At 41.8% G+C, this 11622-nt stretch overlaps 1 pseudogene; it reads right to left on the reverse strand.

The window, feature by feature from the left end:
• Positions 1-3956: 3956 nt before the first annotated feature.
• On the reverse strand, positions 3957-4997 carry LOC140695460 (small ribosomal subunit protein uS2-like; annotated as a pseudogene).
• Between the last annotated feature and the right edge of the window lie 6625 nt (positions 4998-11622).

The following is an 11622-nucleotide window of genomic DNA, read 5'->3' on the forward strand; positions in this document are numbered from 1 at the left end:
GATGTTCTTTGCTCTTTTCACTGGGTCACACTCTCCCATCGAAACCTATTTCTTATCTCCTGAAATGCAATGAGATAAAAGCCTGATGAATGTTAGCACAGCTTATTACATGCAGGCAAATGGGAATTGAGAGCTTAAAATGGTTAATGTGTCCATAAATACATTGATATCAAAATGAAAAAGAAAATTTGACAGCTATCATATTTCTTGTTTGTGCAAATGGCTACATGATTGTGGCTGGTATTTATAACGACCTCTTCCGTTACCCCTTCTGAACGTTCTGATCGTAAGCAAGCAGCTCCATTCCCTGTGATGCTTGGCTTTCTATGAAACAAGCTGCTTGTTCAGGAGCGATAGTACGTGGAATGCAGTCAAGTGGAATAAGGAATTCTGTGAGTCCCCCACTGTGGATTTGGCAGAAGTTTGCAAGGCATCAAAGGCAAATCTGAGGGTCTGTTTAAGTGGAAATAATCTTGCCAGTACTCAGGGAAAATTGGTGTATTGTATTCTGGGAAACATCATTAAGAATGATACTGACTTCTCATCCTGAGCAACAGAAGTCACCAAGGGAATTTCTCAAGTGCTTAGAGACAACAAACACATAAAACTTTCAAGTTGGCTTCTTATGAACATGAAGGTATATTTTACAATTGTCTTTATTAAAAATCAGTGCTGAGAGGGTGGAAAGTCAATGCACATTTATGTAAATTATATCTCAACCTACATTTCGGAAAAAGAATTCTAATGCAGAATATATTAAAAACTCATACACATCAGTAAGAAAGGGAAACACTTAAGAAGAATGGCAAAATCTTGAAATCCTCTTCAGAAATATGACATCCAATAGTTAATAAACACACAAAACCCTTAATATTATCCTTCATTAGGGGAATTAAAGTAAAACCTCAACTGAGCATTTCATCTGTGTCCTCTCAGCAGCCCGACTGCGTCAGTGTAGCTGAGAGAGTGTGAGTGGAAGCAAATAAGGAAAAATAATGACTGTCTCCAGGAAAATAAGTGATTATTAAGTAAATTTCCAAGAAGTTTCTATCATTGAACTGATGTGGAGAAAAGAGCAAATAGTAAAAGGTCACAGACTTGGACACTGAAGGAAAGGCTGGCTTTATTCGAAAAAAGAAAGCTGATATTTATTGAGCTCACTATATGTCAGGCACTGTAGTTTGCATTTCAGATTCATTATCTACTTTGAATATACAAGTATATGAGATAGGTTTTATTGTTCCCATTGTTGTATCTTTGAGAAATAAGACATAACGTTCCTCACTTTGAAAAGCATCTCTAACTGTTACTGTCAACCAGAATGTAACCTCATAATGGGCTCCTAGAGTGTAAGATTTGCATATGGAAAAGCAATTCACCCCAGGACAGGGTGGTTGGGATGTCTCAGTGATGGTGACATTACTGGTTTAAACTAGGGAAGAGGATGCCAGACCTGGGTACCAATTGCCCCAGGATCAATAGATGAGGAAATCATCCACTACCCAGTTGACAGCGCTGAAGGCTTAGGAAGATTCTCACATGGCGGTGTGCTGGGGAAAGAAGGGGCTACAGGGAAGAATGAGATGTTGTTCCTTAAACACTCCACCCATGTTTCCTTATGAAGACCTGTGCTCCTTGCCTTTGCCCTTCCTCCTGCAATGCTACCCCCTCAAACATCCATATGCTGTACCTCTCACTCCCTTTATGTCTTTGCTCAGATGTCACCCCTTTATGAATGCTCTCTCTAAATCTTTCTATTTTCCTTTTTTGAGAATCAGGCTCTACCACTTTGCATGTATGAAGAATGAAAGCTGAAGCACTGCCACCTGGTGTCCTGCTAAAGTATTTTGTGAGGCTCACACTGGCCTGCCTGCCGCAGTCCAGTGCTCCTGGAGTAGATGGTGGGGAAGCCCGGTCACAGTAGGAGGCAGCATCACTGACCAAAATGTCAACCATCTTCCCACCGTAGAAACAGTGAGAACAGGGACTCAGGAGCACTGTCTGGCTGCTTTACTGTTTTGCCTTCGAGATGTGAAAGTGATTGACTTCAGGACAACGAAGATAATACTTGGGGTGATTTCAGCTGGAGATTACTAGGCTGCCTTGGAAAGAAATCTTGCCCTTTTTGCACAAGTTGGGAGGTTTTTCTCTGGTAAGTAAAACTGAGTTTACTGCTCTGTCTTTTATTGTGGTATAGAAATACCTTGGAAGAGTCAAAGATGAAAAAATACTTAAAAATTGTAGCCAACACTGCTTGGTGTACTTTTTTCATATTATTATATGCTGCCCAGCCTTTCAGTATATCATCTGAATGAACTGATTTTCCATAAACATAAGAAACATGATACCATGGATGGTTATAATACAAAAAATCTGCTAAATGCACTTCAGGAAAATGTTGAGCTTTACTTTGCAGATAGACCCCTGTGCATTTCAGACACTGTCTCCCAACCCCCCAAGGTTGTGTACACTGCCTGCCGCTGGCTGAGCGCCTATGACAGGGAAGGCATTGTGCCAGATGGTGTGCAGGTATGTTCTCACTTAATTCTTACTAGAGCCCTTCAAGGTTGGTACATCCACCTTTCAAAGGGCATTGTGGCAAAGTGCTTGAGATCAAAGACTTGGGTTGTATTTCTAAATCTACCACTCATTAGTTGAGTGATCTTGGGAAAATGTCTTAATAAATTTTATGCTTCTGTTTCCCCATATCTACAAGGTGGATGTTGATTGTATCTACCATACAGGTGCCTATGAGAAGTGAATGGGGTGATGAGTGCCAGTGCTGCGCCCTGTGCCCGACAGAAAGATACTGGTTACTTATAGGAAAGGGAATTGCGCATGAGAGGGGTTCACTCCCTGCCTGGTGCTGCAGAGTCAGTGTCAGAGGGGCTCCTCCCCTCCATATCCCGGTTAGAGCAGATGCCTTTGCTCACCCCAAGAGTAACTCCCTATCTCAATACAGTATTTTATTTATGGTACATATAACTTCTCAAAACTATCTTTAAAAAAATCCACTTGTTTAATTTTTTTCTTGTCCAACTGCACTGTAGGACTTTTACGTCCTCTTCACTACTGCCTCCTCCATGCCTGAACACTGCTTAGTACACAGGAGGCCAAAACAATATACATATTTGAAAATTTGAATAAATGTATGCAAGATAAAATTATTCGTAGAATCAATACTATTCAAACACGAATATAAAAGATTAAGCTGAACTAATCTTTGTGCTGTTTATCTAGAATTGTCAAGATTTATACCCTGCAAATCACTTCCCATGAGGTTTAGTGTATTCAGTGTATCCACTGGCTTGACCTCTATTTCAGGTAAAGTGAGTTGCTATAGATCACAGACTTTGTCTACCTTACTTGTTGCAGGAATGCCAGGGCTGTTGGAAGTGTGCCTTTCCCGTTCTGGACGCAGCCCTGCTAATACGAGGGTGATTTTTCCAGTGGATCAGTATTTCCATCAGAAACAAGCTTCCCAGCATGTGAACTTCCTGAGTGGTGTCGTGGTGCCCTCAATGTCCCCTTCACTGAGTGATGTGGCTGCTCTGACCTCAGGGGGAAATAAGGAAGTTGACTTGTGGCTTGTTTTTCCAGCAGCCCATCGCTTTGTGCTTCTAAATTCAGAGACATTAATGAGGCTTTCAAGATTTCCTTTATTAACCGTAGCTGCAGCCCTTTTCTTGGGGAGAAAGTCAGAGATTTGCCACTGAGACATCTCACAGTCCTGTTGCAGTTTTGAGAACATGATTTATATTTGAGTACGTGGAAGGCACTGTTCCCTGATTTTAGCACCTCCCCCATGCTGATCCCTGTGTATATTTCAGTTGTTCTTTGGAAAGAAGGTTTTATAGTCAATTTACACTACCAATTTCACACTAGATTGATTGATTGATTGATTGATTATTTTTTTAATTTTTAGAAACTTTATTTTCCATCGAACTCTTTCTATTTTAAGACTTTGTGGAATTAACAGCTTCCGACTGCTCCGTGGTTGTTGCAACCCATTCGGTGGCCTGAGCAGCGGGAGCTGCAGACCAGTCTTCAGGGGCGGGCTGAGCGCTCCCTGCAGTAGGGAACTGCTGAATAGGCACAGAGGGCGCCTTCGGACCAGTCCGCCACCTCAGGCCACGTAGCAGTGAACTCAGGAGCGGGAACCATCCATTCACCCTGAAATTCCTCCTTGGTCGCCGCCTGTTTAGCTGCAGCCTGCTCTTCCTTTTCAACCTCTGCAGGATCTCTGTAGAAACAGAGATCAGGCATGACCTCCCATGGGTGTTCGCGGGAGATGGTGCCGCGCATGCGCAAAACCTCCTGGGCGAGCATCCGCCACATCAGACCCACTGAGTGAGCTCCCTTGTTGTTGCGCGAGATGGCAATGTACACGTAGCGCAGAAAGGAGTCCGTGTTACACAGGGCGATGGTAGGCAGGTTAATGTAAGATGCCTCAGTGAGAGGCTGGTGGTCAGCCCTGGGATCCGTAAACACCAGAAGTCTCGGCTCCCGGAAAGCTGCCTGGACCTGGTTAGTGAAGTTTCCAGGCGTGAAGCGGCCAGCAATAGGCGTGGTTCCAGTGGCAGCAGCAAACTTCAGCACAGCTCGCTGGCCAGTATTCCTGGAGGATATGACACTGACATCAGCTGGGTTTTTATTGGCAACAAGGGCCCGAGCTGCCAACAGAAGTTTCTCCCATTCTCTTCAGATTTATGATGTAGATGCCATCACTTTTCCTTTTGCAGATGTACTGTTTCATTTGGAAGTCAAGGTTGATGCCACCTAAGTGGCATTCCTGCTGCAAGGAATTTGAGGACAACCTCCTCCTTCATTTGCAGGACATCAAGGGCTCTGGACACTGTGAAAGTTTCCCTTTGAGTTACAATGGGAATCCAGAACAACGCCGAATGGACCCCTCTCTGGGTAGCGCGGAAAAGCCGCAGTAGATTTAGATTGTGAAAAACCTTAATTAGTGCTTTTACTATATGTTTTCCCAGCATGTCTCTTTTCTCCAGTATTTTAAGTCCCCCAGAGAACAGAGAATGTTGCTTTTATAATTTTCAGAACTCCTAGGGAAATTGTGGGCACAAAATCACCGTTTAAACAAAAATATGCATGTTGAACTAAATTAAGATTACATGTGGGCTGACACAGACAAGATAGAACATAAGTCTTACATACTTTTAAACAGCTCTATTGAGGTCTAATTGAAATTCCATTAAATTCATCCATTATAGGATTGAGCCTCCTCTTGTGCATGAAACAGAGTCCTCCACGGTTGCACGTTCAGGAAGGAGAGAGCACCAATGTCACCTGCAGTTTCCCTTCCAGCTCTTTTTATGCTTTACACTGGTACAGATGGGAACGTGCAAAAAGTCCCAAGAACCTGTTTGTAATGTCTTTAAATGAGGATGAAACGGAGGAAGGATGAGTAAGAGTCACTCTAGTACTAAGGACGGTCACAGCTACCTGTACATCAAAGGACCCCAGCCCGAGGACTCAGCCACATACCTCTGTGCCTCCACACAGTGCTCTGCAGTCACCTGCAGCCCCTGCCCAAACCGGTGCCTGCTGCTGCTCTGGTGCCAGCGTTGATGAAGAGGCAAAAATCGGGTAGAAAAGGCAAATGCAATGAATTACAGTGTTTTCAATAATTCAGTCACTGTAGCTCCCTAAACTACCTGCACTGTTACTAAACATCACTAACCTGGACTCCCACCAACGTATTAGCCATGTCATTGAGTCAGATCCCTTGCCTCCTCTTTCGCCAGGATTCCAAGTGAACTAGATAGTAACTCAAACCTACATAAAACAATCTGGTTAATCTAGGGCAACATATACCCTCCTACATTTGGACTCATCCTAAGAGCTAGTCCTGTCATATTTCTTCACGTGCTTGAACGGAACATGTGGACATATGGATAAAACTTTTCTCACACACCAGACATGGAATCTGCATGTTTTATATCAGAACAGGCGATTCTGCTTCATTTAACTCATTGGGGATTTTGGTTTAGTTCCACCTTCTCCCTACATGGACATCTGTATTTTCATTTTTTCCATGGAGGCTATTTGCATTTTTGAAAATCACTTGTATTTTGTTTTTTTTTAAACATTTTTTATTGAGTTATAGTCATTTTACAATGTTGCATCAAATTCCAGTGTAGAGCACAATTTTTCAGTTATACATGAACATACATACAATCATTGTCACATTCTCTTTCACTGTGAGTCACCAAAAAATCCTGTGTATATTTCTCTGTGCCACACAGTACAATCTTGTTTATCTATTCTACATTTTGAAATCCCAGTCTGTCCCTTCCCACCCCCTATCCCCCTGGCAACCACAATTTTGTATTCTATGTCTATGAGTCTATTTCTGTTTTGTATTCCTGTTTTGGGTTTTTTTTTTTTTAGATTCTGCATTTGCACGATCTCATATAGTATTTTTCTTTCTCTTTCTGGCTTACTTCACTTAGAATGACATTCTTTGGGAACATCCATTTTGCTGCAAATGGCATTATGTTGTCAGGTTTTATGGCTGAATAGTATTCCATTGTATAAATATACCACCTCTTCTTTATCCAGTCATCTGTGGATGGACATTTAGGCTGTTTCCATGTCTTGGTTATTGTTAATAGTGCTGCTATGAACATTGGGGTGCAAGTGTCATTTTGAAGTAGGGTTCCTTCTGGATATATGCCCAGGAGTGGGATTCCCTGGTCATATGGTAAGTCTATTCCTAGTCTTTTGAGGAATCTCCATACTGTTTTCCACAGTGGCTGCACCAAACTGCATTCCCACCAGTAGTGTAGGAGGGTTCCCCTTTCTCCACAGCCTCTCCAGCATTTGTCTTATGTGGACTTTTGAGTGATGGCCATTCTGAGTGGTGTGAGGTGATACTTCATTGTAGTTTTGATTTGCATTTCTCAGATGATTAGTGATATTGAGCATTTTTTCATGTGCTTATTGATCATTAGTATTTCTTCCTTGGAGAATTGCTTGTTTAGGTCTTCTGCCCGTATTTGGACTGGGTTGTTTGTTTTTTTCTTATTAAGTTATATGAGCTGCTTATATATTCTGGACATCAAGCCTGTGTTGGATTCATTTGCAAAACTTTTCTCCCATTAAGTAGGTTGTTGTTTTGTTTTACTTATGGTTTCCTTTGCTGTGGAAAATCACTTGTAATGACACTTGGTCTCTCCTCCAGGGTCTCTGTCTGTGATATTGAACAGTAACTGAACTCTATGGTCTGAGTTTCTTCATTTCTAATCCCCAGGTGTATGAGGCTGGTCGCGCATCTGGCGCTGCACTCACTCTGCAGCTTTCCAAATACTCCACCAGTTTAATACCCCATCGTTCCTCTGGAGACCTTTAATTCTGGAGCCTTTCTGGGTTTTGTCAACAAGATCAACTTCCTTCTGTGCTTCTTCACCTAGCAGCTTGACTCTCAGCTTTCTACCAACATCTATATTAGTAACTAGTTATCCAGCTCCTGTCCAGCTTCCTGAATTATGCTGCTATTCTCTCTCGCTCTCTTGTATTATGTGCTCTTTTTCTCCCTCTCTCTATTTTTTTGTATATTTTTATATTTATAATCTTATTACTGTCATTATCTCCTGGTTAGAAAAAAATAATAGATATTATATTGGATTGCATACAAATCCCTGGAACCATTTAAGATGTGCATACATGAAAAGACTTCTTTTCAAAGACCATTCACAAGGTAGTAATGAATCTCTTTGACCATCAGACTGGAAATGGTTGAATCTGTTTTGCTCCATGGGTAGCAAACTGAATGTGTAGAGCTAGAAGTGTGAGCACAGGCCTGAGTGAGGAGAATCCCCAGCTCACTGCACACTCGTGCTGGTGGAGTGAAACAACACGGACAAGAACTGCTGGTCAACCCTCCAAGCCAGGTTTGCATCATTACCTGCATAAATATCACTGGAATAAAATTCTAATAATCCAATAATTCTAATTTTCAATAATAATCCTGTGGCTTTAGGTAACTCTGAATAGGCAGAAGCATAATGCACAGAAAAAAGCAAGGGCAGAATTTGGCTCATCTGCTCATTGCTACAACACAGCACTTCATGGCATTGCTCACCATAGAATAAAAAATTGATTTTGCTTATACAGCACTTCAGGGTAGAAAGCTACTTAGACGGACCAACGACTCCACCTTCCTTGGGCCCCTGCTTGCCTCCATGTGAGAGGATAAAGCTCTTCCACACAAGTAAATATCCATGTCTTTATGAAAGTCACTAGTAACTAAGGAAATATGTGTCAAGAGTTTCAGTTTTGGGGGTTCTCAGATTGATCTGAAATTGAAAAAAGTCTGTTAAATTTTCACTATTTGTACAGATACACGAGCTTTCAAATAGTCCCTCATTTTTTCTAAAGCTATGTCACATGCAGTGAGAAGAATGAGTGAACTATAAAAGCCACATTGAACACAAAAAGCTCACACCTCCCTGTTTACTGCAAGGCCCCAACATGAGCAATCAGCCAGCTGCTCCTGTGAACAGAGACCCAGAGCTCTCGTTCCATCCCAGCAGTGGCAGCTGGGCTCTGTGCCACATACGTGAAAGGAAGTTTGGTGAAAAGGGCAGATGCTCCAGGCCCAGCTGTTAGAGGCAATCAGAAACCAGAGAGAGAAAAAGCACAATTTATTCTTGCCAACTTCTCACAAGTCCTCCCCAGGACTCTTCTCCACAGGACCTCAGTGCAGTTGTGTTTTGCTGCATAAAAATCATCCCAAACCTCAGTGACTTGCAACAGCCGCCATTTTATTACCTCATGACACCTTGGCTCCAGCTCACACCTGGGGGCTTGGCTGCTCTGGAGCACCTCAAATTACTTATTTATGTCTGTAGTCTCAGTGTGAGTGTCTGGAAGCCGGGGCTCTGTTCCAACAGAAAGGGCCGGGCCCATCTCTCACTCCAGGCGTCCTCAGAATGACCGTGGCCCCTGCACGGGTCTCTCCTCATGGTCTCTCTGGGAAAGTGCTCATCTTATCTGGTGCCTTTTTCTCAAATTACATTGACTTTTAAAGTCCCTGGTATGTGGAAAGGTAACATACTGAAACAGTAAAGATGAACTCTACATTGGAGAATTTACAAACCTTGATAACCTGTATGACAGCAGAGAACTAGTTGCTTTTTATCATCCATTTTGAGATCACAGTTTGTCTAACAATAAATCAGGAGTCTTTCCCAAATTGATTTAAATGTCTGCGAGCTAATATGCTCCACTAGCACATGCAGAGACGACATGAGTCTGATGAAGCTGGACATGACAAAGGAAACATATTATTTCCTCCTGATGCCCTGGTTTTAAACCACAGAGTCCATTTTTAAAAGACAAATCATTTCTCCATGAGCAATATCAGTATGAGTAGACTCTTTCTTTTCAAGCCTTGACAAACATATATACCACATGAATTAGAAAGCATTCTGTAAGGAATTGGTTAGAAAATCAGCAATTTCTGATCTAGTCACAGGGGGGCAGCATCTGCAAACACAGACACCCACCCCCTTCTTAAAATAGGTGAGTGAAACATGGTAGGTCTGATTGGCTCTCAACCTGCAGTCCCTCCTTTCCCCTTTCTTTCCAAAAGGCAGGGGCAGGGTTTGGAAGCAGCTTGTACAAGGGAAACCCATCAGGAGTGGTCAGATTCAGCAGCTCTTTCTGAAGAGGAAGAAGAAGGAAGATGTTTCTCATAACAACAGTTCTGATCTTATGGATGCAAAGAGCACGTGAGTTTGGGATTCCCCTGGTTGCTCCCAGAGAATTCAGCAGAGTGGGTTATTATCTTCAGGCAACTGCAGGAATGAGATTTCCTCATTGAGAGCAAAGATGTTGAGAAAAACAGAAAAATTAAAAGGAAGAAAGAGGTAGTTGGGGAGGGATACATGGAAAGAAGGAGAAAGTACACAGAAGAATGAGAAAGACCATTGTAGCTGAGGGAATAGACCTCTAACCAGACTCTGATGCCTCCCACTTTTTCTCTGAACAGAAGTGAATGGACAACAGATAAAGCAAATTCCTGAATTCGTGCTCCTACAAGAGGGAGAGAACTTCACCACATACTGCAATACCTCCAGCACTATAGACAGCTTACAGTGGTATAAGCAGCAGCCTGGGGGACGTCCAGTCTTGTTGATGTTATTAACTAAGGGTGGAGACGTGAAGACGCAGGGGAGATTGACAGCTCGGTTTGGAGAGACCAGAAAGGACAGCTTCCTGCACATCCCGGCCGCCCAGACTGCAGATGTAGGAACCTACTTCTGCGCAGAGGCACAGCGCTCTCAAAGCACCTGCTGCCTGTCCCCAAAGCTTGCTGTGGGGCTCCAGGAGCAGCCCCTCCTCAGCTGTCCTCAGGGCAGGAGACAGAGAAAGTTGAAGTCACAATGTCTATGAAGAAATGAATTTTTAACTGAAAAAAAAGTTCTGAGGCTCATATGGTGTTACTGGATAATTCTACCAAAGATTGAGGAAAAAATACCGCTAATTCTACACAATTTCTTCCAGAAAATAAAAAGAGAATAGTAATTCCTCACCAATTTTTTGAAGCTCGTATTCCCCTGATACCAAAATCAGAGAAAGACCTTACAAAAAACAAAACAAAACAAAACAGAAACAAAAACCAAACAAAATACTACAGAGAACTATCCTTCATTAATATAGAAACAAAGTTGGTTAACAAAATATTAGCAAGTAGAATTCATCAGTAAATAAAAAGACCAATATACCAAGCACAAATGCAGTTTTTCTCAGTGATGAAAAACTTTCTTCAATGTTTGAAAATCAGTTGATAGAAGTCACCATATTAACAGTGTTAAAAAGAAGTCATTTGACCATATTAATCTATATAGAAAAAGCATTTGCCAATAGTGATCAGTCACCATGGTGAAAACGCTGAGACACCTAGGAATAGAGGGGAATTTCCTCAACAGCTAATAGTATGTTTACTGGTAAAAGACTATGTACTTTTCTCTAAGGCTGGGAACAAATCACGAATATCCACTCTCTCGTCACTCTCCTTCCGCGTCCTGCTAGACATTGTAGCCAGTGCAATGAAGCAAGTAAATGTCAAGACGCCTACAAACACGGCACTTAAAAACCCACAAGCACCAATTTGCGCTAGCCGTTATTCTAGAAAGACCTTTTTCCCCATGGAATTGCATAGGCATCTTTGGAGAACAGCAATTGATAGAATTGCCTGTTTTTGATTTTGCTTCTGTTTGCTAGTGGCTTTATTGTATCCTCATGCCAACAGAACATTCTGTCTCAATTACTGGGACTTCATGCATGTTTTGAAATCCGGAAATGCAAGTCAAACTTCCTTTTTCTTATTCAAGATTTATTCTAGGTCTTTGCACTTCCACGTAAATTATAGAATGAGCTTCTACCACAAAAGCTTAGTAGTGATTTAATTGAGATTGTGTTGAATTTGTGGATTCATTTGGGACAACTGACATCTTAACATACGGAGTCTTTAGATTCATATGATATTCTCTTTATGCAGGCCTTCTCTAATTTCTTTTCTTAATGTCAAAAAATTTTTGTAGATTACTTGCATACCTTGTATTAAATTAGTTCACAGTATTTGATAAATGA

This window comes from Vicugna pacos, unplaced genomic scaffold (assembly GCF_048564905.1).
Source record: "Vicugna pacos unplaced genomic scaffold, VicPac4 scaffold_218, whole genome shotgun sequence".
Taxonomy (NCBI): domain Eukaryota; kingdom Metazoa; phylum Chordata; class Mammalia; order Artiodactyla; family Camelidae; genus Vicugna; species Vicugna pacos.